Raw genomic sequence first — 22,617 nt, 5'->3', positions numbered from 1 at the left:
AGAAGACAACAACTACTAGACTAGATTATTTCTGAGCCTGTTCCAGATGAATGTTAATCCAGTGCAATTTCAAAAAAGAAAAGTGGTACTTTGTTATTTATCTTACTAGTTGATTTTTAAGCTACATGCTTATATTAGCTTAAGTCAATGGTTCAATTGAAAGGAAATATTTTATTACATTCTTAATAAAATTTAAGAAAGCCAAGTTTCATTTTCTTTTTCATGCTGGAAAACTCTCAACAGATTTGGTATGAATTGCAGAGTAACAAGAACCCCAAAGCTCAAACAATTCTCCAAATGGGTGGAGAATTTATACTAAATTCTCAAATTGGAATTGAGATTGCATTAAAAATACTTTGAAAGTAATTCTACTCTTGAGTTTTTAAGTGATTTCATTTTAGGCTTTGTTTAAGAAGAATACTGAGTTGAGTGAGTGAATGTGGCTGGAAAGCAAAGCATTGAAGCCATTATGTAAATATTAAGATCAAGTTTAAGCTATTTAAACACTTGTGTTAGTTATCCACTAGACCTCTTATTCTTTAGGAGCTCGATTGTCTAGATGAGTTGTGTCCTCATTAAATTAAAGACGTTTGTTCTTTACCTTATTCTTCTGTGGCAATGACCAAGACATATGTATTTTTACTGATGTTTCTTCTAGATATTTACAAATAAGCTATGTTACTTGGATGGATAAATGTTTCTTTATAAAAACTTAAATTATTCCTTTCTTAGGCTGTGGCCAGGTAAGTTCTTTTTGGAGGCTTCTGCCTGCTACCTCTAAGAGCCAACAAACTATCTGGGTGTCCATGAACCAGACAGGGTTATGGTTTGGAATGTATTCCTGGCATGACTCTTTGTTACTTCTTCAACTGGGTCCTCAACTCCTTTCTTGAACTCTGCATTTCACTAAACAGGTAGCAGTTGTTAATCTCTTTTTCAATAAATGTATAGAGACTCTTTTTCTCATTGATTGCCCAGAGAATAGCCTGCATTTGTTCCTGCAGAGGCCCAACAGAAGCCTCTAAGATAATGGTACCCTGGGTCATGTTTCCTAGATGGCTGATGTGGTCAGGTGAGAATGATCCCAAGTCTAGTTCTGAAAGGTAAGCTTCCACATCCCAGCGCACTGTACTACTTAATTATCTTATTTTAGGAGCCAGAGACATTCCAGTGGTTTTCAGAAGGGCACCTACTGGTAATGCCAGTACCAGTTTTACATTGCCAGAGGTACATGGTCCCATCCCAGGATCCTGAAGGGGACAATTGGCCATCTGAAGAGCTTATCTGACAAACTAGAGATGGTGACTTTTCAACAGTGTTGGAGGTTCACATAGTGGGTTTTCTCATGAGATAGCTTCTTCATAATTGTAATTTTATTATCCTGCTGGAGAGAGAAAATCATGTTTAGACATGAGGGAACAGATGGTAATGATCTGGGCCACCCAAATGCTGAGGTCTAGAAGAATGCCTTGAACCATCGGCTGCTCAGCCACATTAATGCCAAAAGGGAATTTGTTCCCTAAGGGAGCACAGGGTTAGAGTTTTCCTTCAGCTGCTACTTAAAGGTCGCTTCAGTGAAGCTAACCCCAACCATCTTACTTAAAATCCCACCCTCAGATGTTCCTGCTCTTCCTCTACTTTACTTTTTCCGTAGCCCTTATCCTTTTTATATAATACAACTAAGTCATGTTTGATTTTATAATCTGTTCCCCCATTAGGATGTAAGCTCCACACTGGCAGAGATTGGTTCATGAAAATTAAGTCAAACCATATAAAATAAAATTTCTATTTGGGGGAATTAATACAATGCTATGTCTCAAGAATTTAAAATGATGCCCAGTACATATTGCAATATTTATTGAATAAATGGTATAGAAGCAGCACTAATTCTCTAATTCTGTACATCAACCAGACAGCAAGAAAAATGTTGTGGGAAATATTTTCATTGAGAGTTGAAAATATTTCATGAACTTTAAGCAAGCTCTTCCTGAGAAAGGGCTCATGAACTCTAAGCGAGCTCTTCCTGAGAAAGGGCTCAAAATATTCATTCAGCAGTAAATATTTTTTGGATGTTAATATGTATAAAGGGATAGGGGAAGGACTGACAGCAGTTACCTGCACCCCTGCCAAAAGTCATTTCAAGCATCCCACCCTGACCTCCAGCCCATCGCCTCCCTTACTCTGGAACTCCCGCTCCAGCAGGAAATTGGAGGACTCCACTCCCATCACTCTGCAAGTATTTTCCTTATCCATTTACCCATTAAGAGCCTCACTTCCATTTTTACTCTTCATGGCACATCATGATGATGGCTCCTTTGTAAACACCCTCACTCACTTGTCCATCTCCCCCTTCATCACACCTTCCTGGCAAACCATCATCACTGCCTGGGAGCAATTCTCCAATTTCACCTGAGAAATTGAATCAAAGTCTTTTTTTTTTTTTTCAGATAAGGAAACCAAAACTTAGAATGAAGAGATTTGTTCAAGGCACACACAGCTAATAATGGTCGTAATTTTCATGACCACCAACATTTATTAAACAAATGCTTTGTGTCACTGTCACCCCAACTCTGTGATTTATTATTGTTATTACATGTAATTTTTCAGATGAGAAATTGAATCTTAGAGAAGGATCTTCCTAAGGCCATTTTGTTGGTAGATGAGCTGATTAGGCTGGTGTATGAACCCATGAAACCTGGCTTCAAAGTTCATTCTTATCACTATGCTATGCTTCTTCCTAGAGATTAAAGCCAGGTAGGTCAGACATACACTAATGGTAAAACACAAATACACACCGAGATCTTCAGATTGTCTTCTAGACCCATCAGGAAGATAATCTAGTGCCAGTGGACCTCTTCTTGCCCTTAACATAACATCGCCCTTTCCTGGCCTGCCAGGTCTACGGGGCGGTGGAACTGTGTGGATTCATGTTTGCCAAGTTGTTCATTCTTATAATTTGCATGATGTTAAGCAAACCCAATGTTTATATAATGATTTTTATTGAATGCAAAAAAGCCTGTCAAGTTAAAGAGAAAGAAAATGCTTATAAACATTCCAAACATTTGTTTTGTGTTGGCTGGAGTTGGAGTCTAAATGAAAGCTGCAAGTGTGACTAATAATTATAATCTAATTTAGTGCACTGGATTGAAAAGGAGTAATTACTACGTAGGACTTCTTGGAGTAAATGATTTATGGTTGACCTACAATAGATTATTAATTTGGAAAAGAGAAGAATTTTAATGCAAATTAATTAAGTTTGGAGCCCTTTCTGATTAGGTTGATAGAACAGTGGAAAATTCCAGAGCCTCACGTTATTTGGCTAAACTTGGACTTGGGATATGGCATGCGTATTTGGCTGCAGTCTGCAGGACTTGGGTGTAAAGATATAGACTTCATGCTGATCCCAGAGCCTTTTCGATCTGATCAAGGAAGAGCCCTGAAAGAGGAACTAAGTCTTCTATTCCACAAGGAAAATGTATCGTCCTAGAGTATTTATGTACTCCAACATTATTTTGTTGTTTTCAATTGGATGATCTCTGAGGTCAACCATAACCACCATCATCACCTCACCACAGTTTACTCGATACTTTCAGTAAGTCAGATGCTACATCCAAGGATTTCCAATCTCTGTAAATTGACATTTTGTTGTAAAATGTTGTTCTATGCATGTAGGATGTTGAGCATCATCCCTCGCCTGTATTCACTGGAAGCCAGTAGCATCCTCCTCCTGTTGTGAAAACCAGAAATGCCCTCAGACACTGCTGAGTATCCCCTGAGAAGGATGGGCAAAGTTTTCCCTTGTGAGAATCCTCTATGTCCATTATCTAGTTCATTTCTTACAACGCTCTGTGAGGCTGGTATCTTAGTGCCCTTAGTGCCCATTTCACAGGTGCAAACTCTGAGGCTTAGAGAGGTTATACTTAATCGGAGTCACATGGCTAATACATGTTGAGGCCAGGATTCAAACACAGATCTGTAGCTATCTCAAACCCTGTTTTTAGATGAATGATGTTTTTGAGATTAAGTCATTCTTGATAAATAAACAAAAGTCAGGTAGTGGAGTGATTTGGCCACAATCATACAACTCGTTTATAGCAGAGATTGGACTGTAACCCAGGCGTTCTTAAGCCAACTGGTTATAGAAGGTGGTGATTCAGTGGATAAGTCAAAGTAGATTCACAGTGACCTTGACTATGCTGTTGGTCTTACTGTTTTTCCTCTTTTTCAAATGTTACTCTTTTATTGTTACAGCTTAGATTTTGAGTACAAAGTGGTCTTTTGAATCTGCATCCATTAACTCTAAAACATACTGAGATTGTAAAATCTATTTCTCAGCATTGGAAAGAAACAGACCCCAGGGTTTTTGCTGCTTTACAATTATGTATAAAAGCTTTTCAACCCACGCAAAGGTTTTAACAGCCCATCTTTCCACCAGCAAGTAGAGAGGAAGCCAAATAATCCAGTGAGTATTCTGTTCTATTACTGGCAACTCTGGTACTACTGGTGGACCAGTGGGTAGTGGGGGAAATAACTGTAAGGCTATAATAAAATAGCAGCAGACAGTTTTAGATTAGAACTTTATGATGGCCACTCCAGCCAGCATTATTATTCAATTCCATGTGTAACACAGTGGGGCTGATCTGAAATTTCTGCCCAGTGGGTGCCTAACCACAGAAATAAATGTTTTCTCTACAGTAGATAGGCAAGTTTTTTCAGAACCTGTTAAGCTGAAGAAATGTAATAGAGAAATCTGCATAATTAGCTCTTTGACTAATCTTGCTTTTGCCTGAGGGTAAGAGGCAATTTAGGATGCAAAAGCAGTTCCAAATATTTGAACTGTAAGGAAAAAAGTTAGATATTAGTGGACTTTTCAGATGTAGGGCAAGAAACTTACCCTTCAAATAAAATGTCTCAGGAAGGTGTTCAGCTGTTTGGGATATAGCAATTTCCTGGTTGCAAATAGATTTCTTAAAATGATACCCTGAGATGCTGCTGAGGTTTAATGATTGCATGCTCACAGATTATCTGATGCTAGTGTCAGGCCTCTGAGCCCAAGCCAAGCCATTGCATCCCCTGTGACTTGCACGTATACGCCCAGATGGCCTGAAGTAACTGAAGAATCACAAAAGAAGTGCAAATGCCCTGCCTCGCCTTAACTGATGACATTCCACCACAAAAGAAGTGAAAATTGCCAGTCCTTGCCTTAAGCGATGATATTATCTTGTGAAATTCCTTTTCCTGGCTCATCCTGGCTCATCTTGGCTCAAAAATCTCCCCCACTGAGCACCTTGTGACTCCCACTCCTGCCCGCCAGAGAACAACCCCCCTTTGACTGTAATTTTCCTTTACCTACCCAAATCCTATAAAACGGCCCCACCCTTATCTCCCTTCGCTGACTCTTTTCGGACTCAGCCCGCCTGCACCCAGGTGATTAAAGAGCTTTATTGCTCACACAAAGCCTGTTTGGTGGTCTCTTCACACGGACGTGCATGACAGCTAGAAATCTTGACCACAGATGTAGTCAGTGAGCAGGCCTGGACCAAAGGGGAGAAGTCAGTGGGACAGACTGAGGACTAGCGTCAGCCAGCCAACAATACCTACCTGGTGATGCTAGAAGATGTAAAAAAAAAATCATTTTGAGATTCAAAAATACAGTATAGTATATTTTTTAGACTTCCAGGTTGACTGGGCTAGAAATAAAGCACTAGAGACATAGAATGTAGAGTTCGAAAGCCCACCTGTGGAATCAGATCATCTGGGTTCTAATTCTAGTTCTCTCACTAACTGGCTGTGTGACCTAGGATGAGTTGTTGAATTTCTATGTGCTTTGTTGTCCTTATCATAGAACAAGTTTATAGTAAGAGTGACCTAATAGAGTTGCCTATAAGGCTTAACTGAGGCAATATCAATAAAGATTTAGATCTGAGCATGACATATAGCATTTTGTGAATGCTGACCATTATTATACAGTTCATCTCCCTCACTTACTAATGGGGTAACTAGGGCTCAGAATAAGTACTGGCAGAGCTGGAATCTATATCTTCTCCAGCCCAAGCATCAAAGGACTTTCATATGAATCGCTATAGCCTCTCCTCACAATACCTCAGCAGGACAGGGAAATGAAATGACAGGACTCTAGTTGCAGAGTGAGTCTGGCACAAGTGAAATTAGCTTTCAAAGATCCCGAAAAACGATACAAACCCCTTCCCATCTGAAGAACTTACTTCTTCAACACAACGGCATCTGGGAATGTAAGCCATTGCCATTGAACAACAGAAACATGAAGATCGATACACATCATACTTTTTCACATTCAGGATGCTATTGTGTACACAAATGCCTGGTTTAAGTTTCAGAATAAGGCAGAAGATCCTAAGTGTCTACAGGTGAATATTTCCATCAAATTGTTGAAATTATCACACTTTGAGGAAAGGTAAAATCAGACCCCTAATGGCATATGATTAGATATAGATGTTGAGTATATCTTGATTGGTAAAAGTCCTCTTTGAGTATACAGAGTAAATGCAGATTTTAACTGGTCGACATGTTATGGCCATAAATGCTTTAAGTTTCACTGTTAATAAATGTAGTCTTTCTAATCAAGTTTAAAGCAGTTGAACTAATCATCACTGGGTATTCTTTGAACAGTCACTGAGTAATTAAGACAGTGAGGAGTGAACCTCTATTTCTCATACAACGTTGGTGGTGATGCACAAGGGAATTAGGCCTGCTCTGATGGAAAGATCCAGTGGGGCAGTATGGAACTCACCATGAAAGGAGTACACTGCAGTCACAAAGTGTGCCTTGGAGGTCAATTAAATCAATTTGCTGATTTCCTGAGATGGATCAACATTCTTCCACCTTTCCTCTGACCAAGTGCTTTGTCAGGAAGGGTTCAACACATCTTAATTGCAACCTACTGCATCTATCAGCAGCCATCTTTATCTTTAGAAATAGAAAACCTGGCTGGCCAGGTGGCTCACGTCTGTAATCCCAGCACTTTGGGAGGCTAAGGTGGGTGGATCACCAGAGGTCAGGAGTTTGAGACCAGCCTGGCCAAAATGGTGAAACCCCATTTCCACTAAAAATACAAAAATTAGCTGGGTGTGGTGGCTCATGCCTGTAATCCCAGCTACTCAGGAGGCTGAGGCAGGAGAATTGCTTGAACCCGGGAGGCGGAAGTTGCAGTGAGCCGAGATGGCGCCATTGAAGTCCAGCCTGGGCACAAGAGAGAAACTCCATCTCATTAAAAAAAGAAAGAAAGAAAGAAAGAAAAGTAAAGAAAGAAGAAAAAGAAATAAAAAACCAGACTTATTGGCATTTTCTGTTCTGAGATTTTGGTAGAAGAATGAGAGAAATGGACTGTTGGTGTTCCTCTTTTCTCTACCCACTTTTCTCTTTTAAAATGCACAATTTTATCAGACCATGTTGAGATAAAGAGGGGGTTGGAGGTTATTAGAGATCAGGGGTATTAATCGATGAAGTGATGATTTAACTCCAGGAGACTGGGATTTGGAAAAATTATGTCTTTTTTTTTTTTTTTTTCTGACAGCCAGGACAGCACTTGAGGACTTCAAACATCTCTGATGGAATTGTCTGGTACTTTGATAAAAAGAAGGATGGTTTATTTGTGTTTTTAACCTTTTTGCCTTCGTATTTTATCCTTCTGACTTTAGGTTAATGACTTTCTTTCTTCAGCATTGTGAATGAATTAGGTTTTCTCATGGGGAAAAACACATGATCTGCAAATTCATCATTTTTTGAGACTCTGAATATCAGCAAAACTCTCAACTTTCAGGAAAATGGAAAGTAAGAAGATGATTTATGTTATATAAACTCTTTAAATTGAGTATATATACTTCTGAGTTGTTCTTAATGTTAAGAAAGGTTTTTCAGAACTTAGACAGTTTAGACAATTTAAATTTTGTTAAAATGGAATTTATTTCTTCCTCAAAGTTTTTGAGGCACTTTATCATACATCACGTAGAAACTACTAAATATCATGAACAATCTTTTAAGTACAGAAATCCCATGGACCTTCATGTTAGCGACACAAGTAAAATGTTGATTTATTGCTTAATTCAGTCATGATACATTTGCTAACCTCAAGAAAAAAAGAAGATGATTTATTAAGAAGTAAGACTATAAAGATAACCAAATTAGAAAATTTCATTAAAAGAACACATTACTTTCAACGCAATAAAGCACATCCTGGTTCTGGCATTTACAAGCTATGGCAAAAGGTTGAGTCTCTTTGTGCTCCACTTTTCTTTTCTGAAATATATTGCTAGGAGGCTTAATTGAGATAATGTTATAAAGTATCTGGCATTGTGCCTGTCATGGAGTAACTGCCCTGTACATATTGGTTATCATTTTTTCTTTCTTGCAATTTATGCCATCTTGTTCAATTTCATGTGGCCATCAGCCACCTTTAAATCTTTTTGGAACTAGTGAGAGTAAATTATAAATTAATATATTCAGTACATGGTAGCTTCAGAAGTGGAGAATAGTCCTTGGGCGTAGAATTGCCTATTGCATTCTTATCTCACAAAATCCACCTCTTCTACTAAAGGGATGTAAGGAAGAGGGAGAGTTCTAACCTGGAAGATGGCTCAGTCAAACTTCTTAGAGGATAAGATAATCATGTATTTGCTTTTCCAAGAGCAGTCAGGATCATGCCTTGTGTGGCATATTTATATGATCCTTATAATTCCTCTTACACTAAAGTGTTCTAGTTGGACAATAAAATTATAGCCACCCTAAGGATCACTCCAATTGTTGTAGAAAAAAATTGGGTTCTTGACAGACTGGATTAAGAAAATGTGGCACATATACACCATGGAATACTATGCAGCCATAAAAAAGGATGAGTTCATGTCCTTTGTAGGTACATGGATGCAGCTGGAAACCATCATTCTCAGCAAACTATTGCAAGAACAGAAATGTTCTCACTCATAGGTGGGAATTGAACGAGATCACTTGGACACAGGAAGGGGAACATCACACACTGGGTCCTATTGTGGGGAGGGAGGAGGGAGGAGGGATAGCATTAGGAGATATACCTAATGTAAATGACGAGTTACTGGGTGCAGCACACCAACATGGCACATGTATACATATGTAACAAACCTGCACGTTGTGCACATGTACCCTAGAACTTAAAGTATAATAAAATAAAAAATTGGGCTCTTGTCACATGACCAGGAAAATGTAGGCATGGGAGATGCATTGTAGGGTGAGTAGGGGAAGGTTTACCGGGTGAAGAGAAAAAAGGAAAGAGGAACTCTCAGCAAAGCAAGAGAGAGTCCTGCTAGCAGGTCTTCTGCCTCACAGATTGAATCCCAGAGCACCACTCAGGAACTAAAGAGGCCAGGCTCCTCCCTGCTGCAAACAAGGCAAACTTCGCGAGGCTCCACCCCATCCTCCCAGTGTGCAGGTGGGCATTATTTAGAGAGAATGAGTCAGGAAAGGGGTGCTTCATTCAGGACCAGCTGTCCAGTTTTTCAGCGTTCAGGCTGTTTTAGGCTTGGAGGCAGGGTTTCACCAGGGACTCTCGGCTGTCTCCTGTCTCTATGACAATGGGATTTTCCTGGAAAGAGGACAAATTGATATTGACTGAGACAGGGGCTTTGAAAGAAGTCAGAACATTGTGCTGGGATCTTGACCAAAAAATTGACCTGTGTCATCTTACCAAAAGACCTTTTCAGTGTCTCAGTCATAATGACTTAAGGAGTATTTCATTAAATATAATAAAAATAGCTGATTTGTTAGACCAATTGGGTCTTATGTCTCTGTTTTTCTGAATTTTGATATATTGAAGTTGAGGAGATGAACAAAAAGGTCATGGATGTGAACAAGCCATTTCTTTGGGTTCACTGCAGTACCTGTGCCTTGGAAAATGTCACTGGAGTTCAAGACCTGGTTCTTAGATGTGCATATTTGGAAACTGAATTTTCCAATAGGTCTCTCAGAGATGAAGACTGAATATAGTGGAGAGAGAACTTCTGGATTCAAGGACATTGAAAATAATAGCTAGTAAGTGTCAAGCACTGTTTTAGGCACTTTGGATAAGTGTTTTGATCTTTTTTGTTTCAAAAGCATAGAGTATGAGGCAGTTTTCTTGGGGCATGACCAGTTTTAATCATGTAACCTAAGGGGCATGACCAGTTTTAATCATGTAACCTAAGATGTCTAGGATTATGGATCATGTCCTGCCCAGGCTTAGCACAGGATATCCCTGTAAGAGAGTTGTCTATGTCTTCTATTAAAAATGGATATATTTTGTGTTTGCGACCTGTAGGGTCATTTAAAACATGGAACTCAAGGTCAGGATCCCTCTTGCTCAGGTGTAAGGATGGTATTAGAGTTAAATAATATAAGCAATAAAATATCCCTACTTTATAGATAAAATTGTTAGGTCACAGTAAGATTAAGATTTTTTTTTTTCTTTTTTTTTTTTGAGATGGAGTCTCACTTTGTCAACTAGGCTGGAGTACAATGGTACAATCTCGGCTTACTGTAACCTCCACCAGCCAGGTTCAAGCAGTTCTCTTGCCTCAGCCTCCTGAGTAACTGGGACTACTATAGGCATGTGCCACCATGCCTGGCTAATTTTTTGTATTTTTAGTAGAGATGGAGCTTCACCATGCTGGCTAGGCTGGTCTCAAACTTCTGACCTCATGATCTACCCACCTCAGCCTCCCAAAGTGCTGGGATTACAGGTGTGAGCCACCATGCCCGGCCCAGAGATGAAGATTCTTATACAGGGAGATGCAGCTAGTTAATTATACACAGGGTTTAGATAAAGACTGTCTTATCTAGAAGGCTGTGCTTTTAACCACTACACAGTAGTCCTTATTTGTGCATGCCTGAATTGGTATTACTGCACCCTGCATCCCTGTTTTACACATTTTGGGGGCCACAGAGAGCTCCAGGAAGCCACAGACATGGGTGAAACTTACGTATGTCCAAGACAATTCTCCTATGAACTCATGTGTCCATTCTCTACTTCTCCTCTGACACATACCATACATTACTAATGTTCATTTATTATTTTTTTTCTTAATTTGAATATATTAAAGCTGGAGATATGAACAAAAGGTCACGATATGAACACGCCATTTCCTTGGGTCCACTTGAGTGCCTGTGCCTTGGAAAAGGACATTGAGTCAGAGGGTCTTGTGTTCATGGTCACAAAAAGCGTTCGGGTTCTTGATCTGGCGGGTTCGTTCGTTAGTTTTTCAGTTTGGTTTCGGTTGTGTAATGAGGTGTAATATCGCCAGCATGACTGTTTCGGCGCAGCAACTGACATATATCATAATATATGTATATATGGAACGACAACGAACAGCAAACAACAAGCGAGCAACCGACAACAACCGACAACCGACAATGACAACAACCAAACAAACAACAACGACAACAGCAACAAACAATAGTACCATTTCCATTTCATTTCGGCGCCATTACATTTCCCATCTTCCTCCATCATTCTTTTCATCATTCGGCTTCGGTATTACACCTCATTTTCATCGACTCATCATCATCATCGTATTTCATTTATTTCGGCTCTTCTCCATCATCCACATCGTATTTCCGCTTATTCCATCATCTTCTCTCAACAAACAATCACGTACCATTTCCATTATTCGACCATTCATTCATTACATTTCATTTCCATTTCATTTCACACCATTTTCATTCGCCATTTCATTTCATTTCATTTCATTCGTACCATCATTACGTATTCGACAACAACAACAACAACAACAACAACAACTAAACTTCAGCAAAACAACAACGGCATTAACAACTTAACCACACTCCACATCCTCCCTCCTCCTTCTTCGGCTTCCTTCTTTCTTTTCTTCTTTCTTTGTTTCCTCTTTCTCTCTTTATTTCTTTGCAAGAATGTTCCAATTATTGCTAAACCCATCAACCCTATTACTTAGGCCATTTCTCTTTTTTTCTATGTAATCTATTTCTCTTATTTGAGAGAATCACCCTCTCTTTTTTCTCATTTTTAATTTTTAATTTTTGTGGGTACATAGAAGGTGTATATATTTATGAGGTAGATGAGATATTTTGATACAGGCATAATCACATCAGGGTAAATGGGATATCCATACCTCAAGCCTTTATCCTTTCTTTGTGTTACAAAGAATCCAGTTATATTCTTTTAGTTATTTAAAAATATGAAAATAAATTTTTTTTACTATAGTCACCCTGTTGCCCTATTGTGCTAGCTAGCAAATACTAGATCTTATTCGTTGCATCTAACTACATTATTGTACCCACTAACCATCCCCACTCCACCTACCCCCTCACTACTCTTCCTAGTCTCTGGTAACCATCCTTCTACTCTTTATGAGTTCAATTATTTTAATTAATTTCTGACTCCTACAAATAAGTGAGAACATGTGAATTTTGTCATTCTATGCCTGGCTTATTTCACTTAACATAATGACCTCTGGTTCCATCCATGTTGTTGTAAATGACAGGACCTTATTTTTTTACGCTGGATAGTGAAGTACTATATTTTCCTTATCCATTCATCTGTTGGTGGATACTTAGGTTGCTTCCAAAATCTTTGCAATTGTGAATAATGCTGCAATAAACATGGGAGTACAGATATCTCTTTGATATACTGGTTTCTTTTCTTTGGGGTATTCCTAAACAGTGAGATTGCTGGATCATATGATAGCTTTATCTTTAGTTTTTTGAGGAAACTCCAAACTGTTCTCCACAGTGGTTGTACTAATTTAAATTCCCATCAGTGGTGTATAAGGTTCCCTTTTCTCCAAATCCTCACCAGCATTTGTTATTGCTTGACTTTTGGGTAAACGCCATTTTAACTGGAGTGAGGTGATATCTCAATGTAGTTTTGATTTGCATTTTTCTGATGATCAATGATGTTGATTACCTTTTCATATACCTGTTTGCCATTTACATGTCTTCTTTAACAATGTCTATTCAGATCTTTAGTCCATTTTTAAATAAGATTATTTTTCCTATAGAGTTTTTCCTACAGAGTTGTTTGAACTCTTTATATATTCTGGTCATTAATCCTTTTTCAGATGGATGCTTTGCAAATATATTCTCTCATTTTGTGTATTGTGACAAGTGATTGTCACTTCACTTCGTTGATTGTTTCTTTTACTGTGAAGAAACTTCTTAACTTGATGTGATCCTGTTTGTCCATTTTGCTTTGTGGGGTATTACTCAAGAAATCTTTGCCAAGACCAATGTTCTAGAGACTCTCCTCAATTTTTTTTTTAGCAGTTTTGTAGTTTGAGGTCCTATATTTAAGTCTTTAATCCATTTTGATTTGATTTTTGCATATGGTGAGAGATGGGGTCAAGTTTCATTCTTTTGCATATGGATACCCAGTTTTCCCAGCATCATTAACTGCAGAGACTGTCCTTTCCACAATACATATTCTTGGCAACTTTGTCAAAAATGAGCTCACTGTAGATGTGTGGATTTGTTTTTGTGTTCTGTATCCTGTTCCATTGGTCTGTCTGTTTTTATGCCAGTAGTATGCTGTTTTGTTTACTCTAGCTTTGTAGTATAATTTGAAGTTAAGTAATGTGATCCCTCCAGTTTTGTTCTTTTTGCTCAGGATGGCTTTGGTCATTCTAGGTATTTTGTGGCTCTGTATATATTTTAGGGTTATTTTTTCTGTTTCTAGGAGGAATGCCATTGTCATATTGATAGGGATTGCACTGAATCTGTAGATCCCTTTGGGTAGTATGGGCATTTTAACAATATTGATTCTTCCATCCGTGAACATAGAGTAACTCAACTTTTTTGTGTTCCCTTTAATTTGTTGCATCAGTGTTTTATAGTTTTCATTGTAAAGATTGTTCACTTCTTTGGTTAATTCCTAAATGTTTTATTTCATTTGTAGCTATTGTAAATAGACTTTCTTTCTTTCTTTTTTTTTTTTCTCAGATTTTTTCACTGTTGGCATATAGAAATGTTACAGATTTTTAATGTTGATTTTTCATCCTGCAACTTTACTGAATTTGTTTATCAGTTCTAATAGTTTTTTGATGGTCTTTAGGCTTTTCCAAATATAAGATTATATCATTTGCAAACAAATATAATTTGACTTCTTCCTCTCTAGTTTGGATGCTCTTTATTTCTTTCTCTTGTCTGATTGTTCTAACTAGGACTTCTAGTACTGTATTGAATAACAGTGGTAAAAGTAAATATCCTTGTCTTGTTCCAGATCTTAAAGGAAAGGCTTTCAGCTTTTCCCCCTTTCAGTATAATACAAGCTGTGGGTCTTTTTTATTATGCTGAGGTAAGTTCCTTCTATACCCAGGTTTCCTTTTCTTGTTCTTTTTTTTTTAGACAGAGTTTCACTCTTGTCACTCAGGCTGGAGTGCAGCTGGTGAGAGCTCGGCTCACTGCAACCTCTGCCTTCTGGGTGGAAGTGATTCTCCTGTCTCAACCTCCCAAATTGTTGGGATTACAGGTGTGCACCACCATGCCTGTCTAATTTTTGTATTTTTAGTAGAAATGAGGGTTTCACCATGTGGCCAAGCTGATCTTGAACTCCTGATCTCAGGTGATCTGCCCACTTCAGCCCTTCAAAGTGCTGGGATTACAGGTGTAAGCCACCATACCCAATGAATTCCCAGGTTTTTGAGGGTTTTTATCATGAAGGGATGTTAAATTTTATCAAATGCTTTTTCAGGATTTTTTTTTTTGTTTTTGAGACAGAGTCTCACTCTGTCCCCCAGGCTGGAGTGCAGTAGAATGATCTCAGCTCACTGCAACCTCCACCACCCAGGTTCAAGTGATTCTCCTGCCTCAACTTCCAGAGTAGCTGGGATTACAGGCACCCTCCAGCACCCTCCACCATACCCAGCTAATTCTTTTTTTTTTTTTTTTGTATTTTTAGTAGAGATGGGGTTTCACCATGTCGGCCAGGTTGGTCTCAAACTCCTGAGTTCAAGTGATCTGCCCACCTTGGCCTCCCAAAGTGCTGGGATTATAGGCATGAGCCACTGTGCCTGGCCCATTTTTCAGCGTTAATTGAAATTATCACATGGTTTTTGTCCTTCATTCTGCTGATATGATGCATCGCATTGATTGATTTGTGTATGTTGAACCATTCTTGCATCCTTGGTATAAATCCCATTTAGTCATAATGAATGACCTTTTTAATGTGTTGTTTAGTTCAGGTTGCTAGTATTTCATTGGGGATTTTTGCATCAATATTCATCAGGGTTATTGGCTGGTAGCTTTCTTTTTTTGATGTGTCTTTGACTGGTTTTGGTATCAGGATAATGCTGGTCTCAGAATGAGTTTTGAAGTATTTCTTTCTTTTCTATATTTTGAAATGGTTTCACTAGGATTGGTATTACTTCTTTAAATATTTGGTAGAATACAGTAGTGATGCCATCAGATCCCGAGCTTTTTTGTTGGGAGACTTTTTTGTTTTTTTTGAGATGGAGTCTTCGCTCTGTTGCCAAGCTGGAGTGCAGTGGCACGATCTCGTCTCACTGCAACCTCCGCCTTGATGGGAGGGCTTTTATTATGGTTTCAACATTATTGTTATCAGTCTGTTTAGATTTTGGATTTCTTCATGGTTCAATATTGGTAGGTTGTATGTGTCTGGGAATTTATTCATTTCTTCTACGTTTCCAATGTATTGGCCTATAGTTGCTCATAGTAGTATCTAATGATCTTTTGAATTTCTGTGGTATCAGTTGTAATGTCTATTTTTTCATCTTTGATTTTATTTATCTGGATCTTCTTTCTTTTTTTCTTAGTTTGGCTAAAGTTTTGTCAAGTGTGTTTATCTCTTCAAAAATAACGCTTTTTTTGTTTTGTTTATCTTTTTATTGTTTTTGTTTAAATTTCATTTATTTCAGCTCTGATTTTCGGTATTTCTTTACTTCTTAATTTTGGGTTTGATTTGCACTTGCTTTTTTAGTTCTTTAGAATGTATAGGTAACTTGTTTATTTTAAAGTTTTCTTATCTTTTTGGTGCACGTGCTTATTGTTATAAACTTTAATCTTAATATGGCCTTCACTGTATCCCATAGGTTTTGGTATAGTCATGTTTCCATATTTCTTAATTTCTAGGAATTTTAAAATTTCCTTCTGATTTTTTTCATTGAACAACTGGTCATTCAGGAGCATATTATTTAATGTTCATGTGTTTGTATGCTTTTCAAAATTCCTCTTGCTATTGATTTCTAATTTGATTCCACTGTGGCCAGAGAAGATACTTGATACTATTTCAATTTTTTGTCATGTTTTGTGGCTTAAAATATGGTCTCTCCTTGACAAAGGTCCATGTGCTGAGGAGAAGAATGTGTATTGTGAAGCCATTGGATGAAATGTTCTGTAAATATCTATTAGGTCCATTTGGTCAATAGTGCAGAGTAAGCCCAATGTTTCTTTGTTGATTTTCTGTCTGCATGACTGGTCTAAAGCTGAAAGTGGGGTGTTGAAGTCTCTAGCTGTTATTCTATTAGAGATTATCTCTCTCTTTAATTCTAATAATATTTGCTTTATATATCTGGGTGTTCCAGTGTTGGGTGCACTCAGATATATAAAGCAAATATTATTAGAGTTTATAATTTTTATAATTTATATATGTTTACAATTATCACATCCTTTTGTTGAATTGGCCCAGTTATCATTATATTCTGACTTTTTGTCTCTTTTTATAGTTTTTGTCTTGAAATCTATTTTGTCTAATGTAAGTATAGCTACTCCTGCTCTTTTTTGTGTTTCCATTAGCATGGAATATCTTTTTCCACTTCTTTATCTTCAGTCTATGTGTGTCTTTATAGGTGAAGGGTGTTTCTTACAGGCAATAGATTGTTGGGTCTTTTATTTTCCATTCAGCCACACTATGAGTTTTTACTGGAGAGTTAGTCCATTTATATCCAACGTTATGATAAGTGAGGACCTACTTCTGACTTTTTTTTTTTTTTTTTAGTTTTTTTGTGGTCTTCTCTTCCTTGTTTCCTTCTTTCCTGTCTTCCGTTTAGTGAAGGTGATTTTCTTTGGTGGTATGTTTTAATTTCTTCCTTTTTATTTTTTTGTGTAACTCTTGTATGATTTTTGATTTGAGGTTACTATGAGGCTTATGAATAATATGATATAGTCCATTATTTTAATCTGATGACAACAGAACACTGAATACACAAACTAACAAACAAGCAAAGAGAAAACCAATGAAAACCCTACCTTCTTCCCCCCACTTTTCAATTCTTTGTTGTTTCTATTTATATCTTTACACTATGTCTGGTAAAAATGTTGTAGTGATTATTTTTGATAGGTCCATCTTTTACTCTTTCTACTCATGATATAAGTACTATACACACCCCAGCAACACTGTTAAAATATTCTGTGCTCTCTGTGTACTTCGTGAATTTTGTACCTGTAGATGATTTTCTATTGCTCATTAATGTCTTTTTATTTCAGATGGAAGAACTCCCTCTAGCATTTCTTATAGGACAGATCTGGTGTTGATGAAATGCCTCAGCTTTTGTTTGCCTGGGAAAGTCTTTATTTCTCCTTCATGTTTGAAGGATATTTTCACTTACATACTTTTCTAGGATGAAAGTTGTTGTTTTTTTTTTCCTCCAGCACTTTAAATATGTCATGCTACTATCACCTGGCCTGTAAGGTTTCCACTAAAAATTTTGCTTCCAGATGTATTGGAGCTCCATTGTATGTTATTTGTTTATTTTCTCTTGCTGTTTTTAAGACCTTTTCTTTATTCTTGACCTTTGGGAGCTTGATTATTAAATGTCTTGAGATAGTCTTATTTGGGTTAAATCTGTTTGGCATTTTATTACCTTCTTGTATTTGAATATTGATATCTTTCTCTAGGTTTGGAAAATTCTCTGTTCTTATCCATTTAAATAAACTTTCTATCCCAACCTCTCTCTCTCTCTCTACCTCATCTTTAAAGCCAATAACTCTTAGATTTGCCATTTTGGGGCTATTTCTACATCTCGTGGATGTGCTTTATTCTTTCTTATTCTTTTGTCTCCTCTGACTGTATTTTCAAATAGCCTGTCTTCAAGCTCATTAATTCTTTCTTCTGCCTGATCAACTCTACTGTAAAGAGAATCTGTAGCATTCTTCAGTATGTCAGTTGAATTTTTCAGCTCTAGAATGTCTGCTTGATTAAAAATAATTCAATATCTTTGTTAAATATGTCGATAGAAGTTTGAATTTCTTTTCTGTGTTATCTTGAATTTCACTGAGTTTTCTCAAAACAGCTCCTTTGAATTCTCTATCTGAAAGGTCATATATCTCTGTCTCTCCGGATTGGTCACTAATGCCTCATTTAGTTTGTTTGATGAGGTCATGTTTTCCTGGATGGTCTTGAGCTTATGAATGTTCGTTAGTGCCTGGGCATTAAAGAGCTACATATTTATTGTAGTCTTTGCAGTCTGTGCTTGTTTGTACTTGTCCTTCTTGGGAAGGCTTTCCATATATTCAAAGAAACTTGGGTGTTGTGATCTAAGTCTTTTGTCACTATAGCCATCTTTATATTAGGGGGCATCCTAAGCCCAGTAATTCTGTGGCTGTGGCAGACTCATAGAGATACATCTTGGTGGTCTTGGGTAAGATCCAGGAGAATTCCCTACCTCACCGGGAAGAGACTCTTGTTATCTTCCTTTACTTTTTTCCAAGCAAATGGAATCTTTCTCTCTGTACTGAGCTGCCTGAAGTTGGAAGAAGGATGACACAAACACTCTTGTGTTCAACTCCACTGGGACCATGCTGGGTCAGATCTGCAGCCAGAATTTGGTCTTGCCCAAGGCTCACAGTGACCACTGATGACTACTAGCTATATTCATTCAAGGCCCATGTTCTCTATAATAAGCAGGTGGCATATCCAGCCAAGCTTATGTCCTTCCCTTCAGGGTGGTGAGTTCAGCCACAGGTTGGTCCAGAGATGCCTTCTGGGAGGCTGGGCCTGGAGTTGAGAACCTTAGGAAATCTACCTTGCACTCAATTTTACTGTGGCTGAGCTGACATCCTAGCCACGAGAGAAAGTCTTTATCATTCTTCCCCCTCCTTTCCTCAAGCAGAGGATTTTCTCTCCGTGGTAACCATCACTCCAGGCCCACAGCAAGTCCTGTCTGGCTACTGCTGATGTTACTCATGGCCCAAGAGCTCTTCCATCAGGTTGTGGTAAATGCTTCAGGCCTGGGACTATCCCTTCAGGGCAGTGGGCTTCCTTCTGGTCCAGGGCAGATCTAGAAATGCCATCCAGGAACCAAGGCCTGGAATTAGGGGCTTCAGGAGCCCTCTTGGTGCTCTACTCTGCTGAGGCCAAGCTCGTACCTAAACTTCAAGACGAAGTCCCTCTTACTCTTCTTTCTCCTTTTTCCTCAAGCAGAATGAGTCTCTCCCCACAGCCACCACAGCTGGGAATGTGCTGGGTCACACCTGAAGACAGCATGTCTTAAAGTTCACCCAAGGCCTGTGGCAAATACTGCCTGGCTACAGCTTCTGATGATTCAGGGCCCAAGGACTGTTTAGTCAGTAGGTGATGAGTACTTCCACGACTAGCTTCTTCTTTTCAAGACAGCAGGTTTTCTTCTAGACCAGAGTGTGTCTAGGAATGTTGTCTTGGAAATAGAGCCTGGAATGGGGGCTGCAGAACTCTACTAGATGCCCTATTATACTGTGGCTAAGCTGATATCTAAGTTGTAAGGCAAAAGGCTCTTTATTCTCCCTTCTCCTCTCTTGAAGGAGAACAGGAGAAGGAAGGAGTCTTTCCTGAAGCTGTGAGCTTCACTATCTGTGGGTGGTGGAGGGGTGGTGCAAGTCATCCCTTGGCTTCCCTGGCTGGTGTCTCACTAGGCCACTCTCATTCCAAGTCCAGGTATGCTGGCTTCAATCTTAGAACAGCACTGATGCTTGCCTAGGGATTGCAGTCCTTGTGGCATAGATTGCTTTTCAAGTTTATGTAGTACCCCCAAGCACTTTACTTCACAGTGGCGAGCTTGCTGAAACTCAAGTTCCAACCACTGGAGCGGGTAATTCCCCTCTGGCTAGGACTCATCTAGATGCTTTGTGAATGCTGACCGACTTCTGCCCCATATTTCTTTCCACTGTGACAGAGCAGCACTGAGTTCCAGTGCGAAGTCTCACAATCAGTGCACTGTCCTTCCCCCAAATGCACAGATTTGCTCTCCATGCCAAGTGGCCACTGCTGCTTCAAGCTTGTCTTTTCTACCCTTTCCTTAAAATGATGTTAAAACCAGGTACTGTGATCACTCACCTGATCATAGGTTCTTATGAAGTTGAATTTTTTTCATAGTTATTCAACTTGGTGTTCCTGTTGGGTGGATGATTGCTGTGGGCTTCTATTCAGTCATTTTGTTCTGCCTACTCTTCATCATTCATTAATTTAACGCAAGTTAAATATGCATCTACTATGTCCCAGGGACTCTTCTAAGTTTTGGGGAAGTTAACAGTGAATATAGAAACAAAATAACTGTTCTCAAAAAGTTTACATTATTGAAGGGAAATAGAGAATAAAAACATATGGTATAAACAGGTCACTGGTTTTGAAACATTATTGTTTATCAGAGGAACCCTGATCTTAGGCAAAAATTTCCTAGAATACCAATATATAAAACAGCAAAAAGAATACTTTCTGGTGGATGCAACATTCAGAGGTCACTCATGTTGCAATCCTCTTCTGCCCTTCTCTCCTACAGCAGTCTGATAGGCACTTCTAGAAAGGTTTGAAAACTACCAATTTAGAATACCCATTGTTGTGGAAATATAATTAAAAGTAAATCTTCTTCCAACCCACACTACCTCTCCACAAAATAATAGAAAAAGTAAATGGTTTTATTATTAATAAGTAAAAAACCAGAATGTAATCTGGCATCATGGGCAATTTATCCACAGATGGCAAAGACTGAATGAAAGCTCACGCTTAAAAAGAGCCAAACAGGGCTGGACGTGGTGGCTCACGCCTGTAATCCCAGCACTTTGGGAGGCCAAGGTGGGTCGATCACGAGGTCAAAAGAATGAAACTTTCCTGGCCAACATGGTGAAACCCCGTCTCTACTAAAAATACAAAAACTTAGCTGGGCGAGGTGGCGGGCGCCTGTAGTCCCAGCTACTCGGGAGGCTGAGGCAGGAGAATTGCTTGAACCCAGGAGACAGGTTGGAGTGAGCCGAGATCGCGCCACTGCATTCCAACCTGGTGACAAAGTGAGGCTCCATCTCAAAAAAAAAAAAAAAGAGAGAGAGAGAGAGCCAGCCAAACAGATACAACCCATTACAGACACAGACGTGCTTTCACAATAAACAATAATTTGTTCTCAAGTAAAAGAGCTTGAGAGCACCATTTGTCATGCATAGTTCATCTTAAATTCACCTGGTAATTGGGGTGACCATCTGTGTTAGCTAATTGGCTTTCTTTAGAGGAAAAACAAATTCCTTTATCTTTATTGCCAGAGGTAGTTTTAATACTTGGAGCAAGGGACCACTGAAGTTAGGCCCCTACCCTGTCACAGAAACTGGGAGTTAGGAGTTCTATTTCCCTTGATTTAAAAGGGGTGGCTTTCCAGTCATAAAGCTGACAAAGGAACTTGCAACTACATGTTTTCTGAAGAAAATTTAAAAAAGGGAAGTGGAAGAACTCTATTTCCTTATTTTCAGCTGGGAGAATTAAGCTTCTTATTTTTAATTTGTATTTATTCTTAAGCCATTCAGATATAAGGCAGCTGATTCTGGAAATAAATACAAAAACAAAACAAAACCATCTTATCCTAATTAGAATGTGTAACTTGATAATTTTGGAGAGATAGGCTTGTTGAAAATACCCTCATGATTTCAGTTTACATCCATGAGAGTAGACTAGATTTTTCTGACCCCAGAGCCAGTTTGACAAGCCTGATTTAAATCTTTGGCTAAAAGTTTTCAAAAGCATTACCCAAAGAGTGAAACCTCTTCTTTCTCTGGCTCTGAAGGACTCAGGCTTTAGACTCATAGGCAAGTGCTTAGAAGTGTTACCATATCCCATGGAACTAAAATAGTCCAGAAATGGTGAAGTCAACTTAGAATCATAGACTGTTGAAACTCAAAGGTTCCCTGGAAGTTATACAGTTCGATGTTCACTTAAAGGCACACTGATACCCAGGCAAGGTAAATTAATGTCTAGAATAGACTGGTAGATTATTCCCTGCCCTGCAGAGAAGTTCTGTGCCCATATACCAAGTCTATTGTCTCTACTGACTGTGGAATCTAGGAAAAGGCACAGAAATGTCATGCTAGACCAGGTGCATTTGGAATTCAGGTTTCTCTCAGTTGTGCATTAACTGCTTCCTTGCCTACCATTAAAGCAAGCACAATGAAGAAATTTTGCTTCATTGTCATGCTTACAAAATATAGTGACATCAAAGAAGAGATTAAGTCTGAATTTAGAAGGGCTAACCAAAAGAAAATTAAAATGAAACTAGAGAAATAAACCTCTATAGAACTAGAAACCTGGAAATGCTGGAGAAACATTCATCTATCACTTTTTTTTTAAAGAAAAGGTTTCTCTCTGTCACCCAGGCTGGAGTGCAGTGGTGCAGTCACGGCTCACTGCAGCTTTGATCT

At 38.6% G+C, this 22,617-nt stretch overlaps 1 long non-coding RNA gene across 1 annotated transcript in view; it reads left to right on the top strand.

The window, feature by feature from the left end:
- LOC103887638 overlaps window positions 1–22,617 on the top strand; it is a 154,652-nt gene that overhangs the window by 129,143 nt on the left and 2,892 nt on the right. The window contains exons 4-5 of the long non-coding RNA XR_004176944.1: window positions 7,699–7,809; window positions 9,882–10,035. This is a non-coding gene — a long non-coding RNA (uncharacterized LOC103887638). The remainder of the gene's footprint in view (window positions 1–7,698; window positions 7,810–9,881; window positions 10,036–22,617) is intronic.

This window comes from Papio anubis, chromosome 11 (genome assembly GCF_008728515.1).
Source record: "Papio anubis isolate 15944 chromosome 11, Panubis1.0, whole genome shotgun sequence".
In the NCBI taxonomy this organism is placed as follows: Eukaryota; Metazoa; Chordata; class Mammalia; order Primates; family Cercopithecidae; genus Papio; species Papio anubis.
This window is presented reverse-complemented; position numbering and strand designations above follow the sequence as displayed.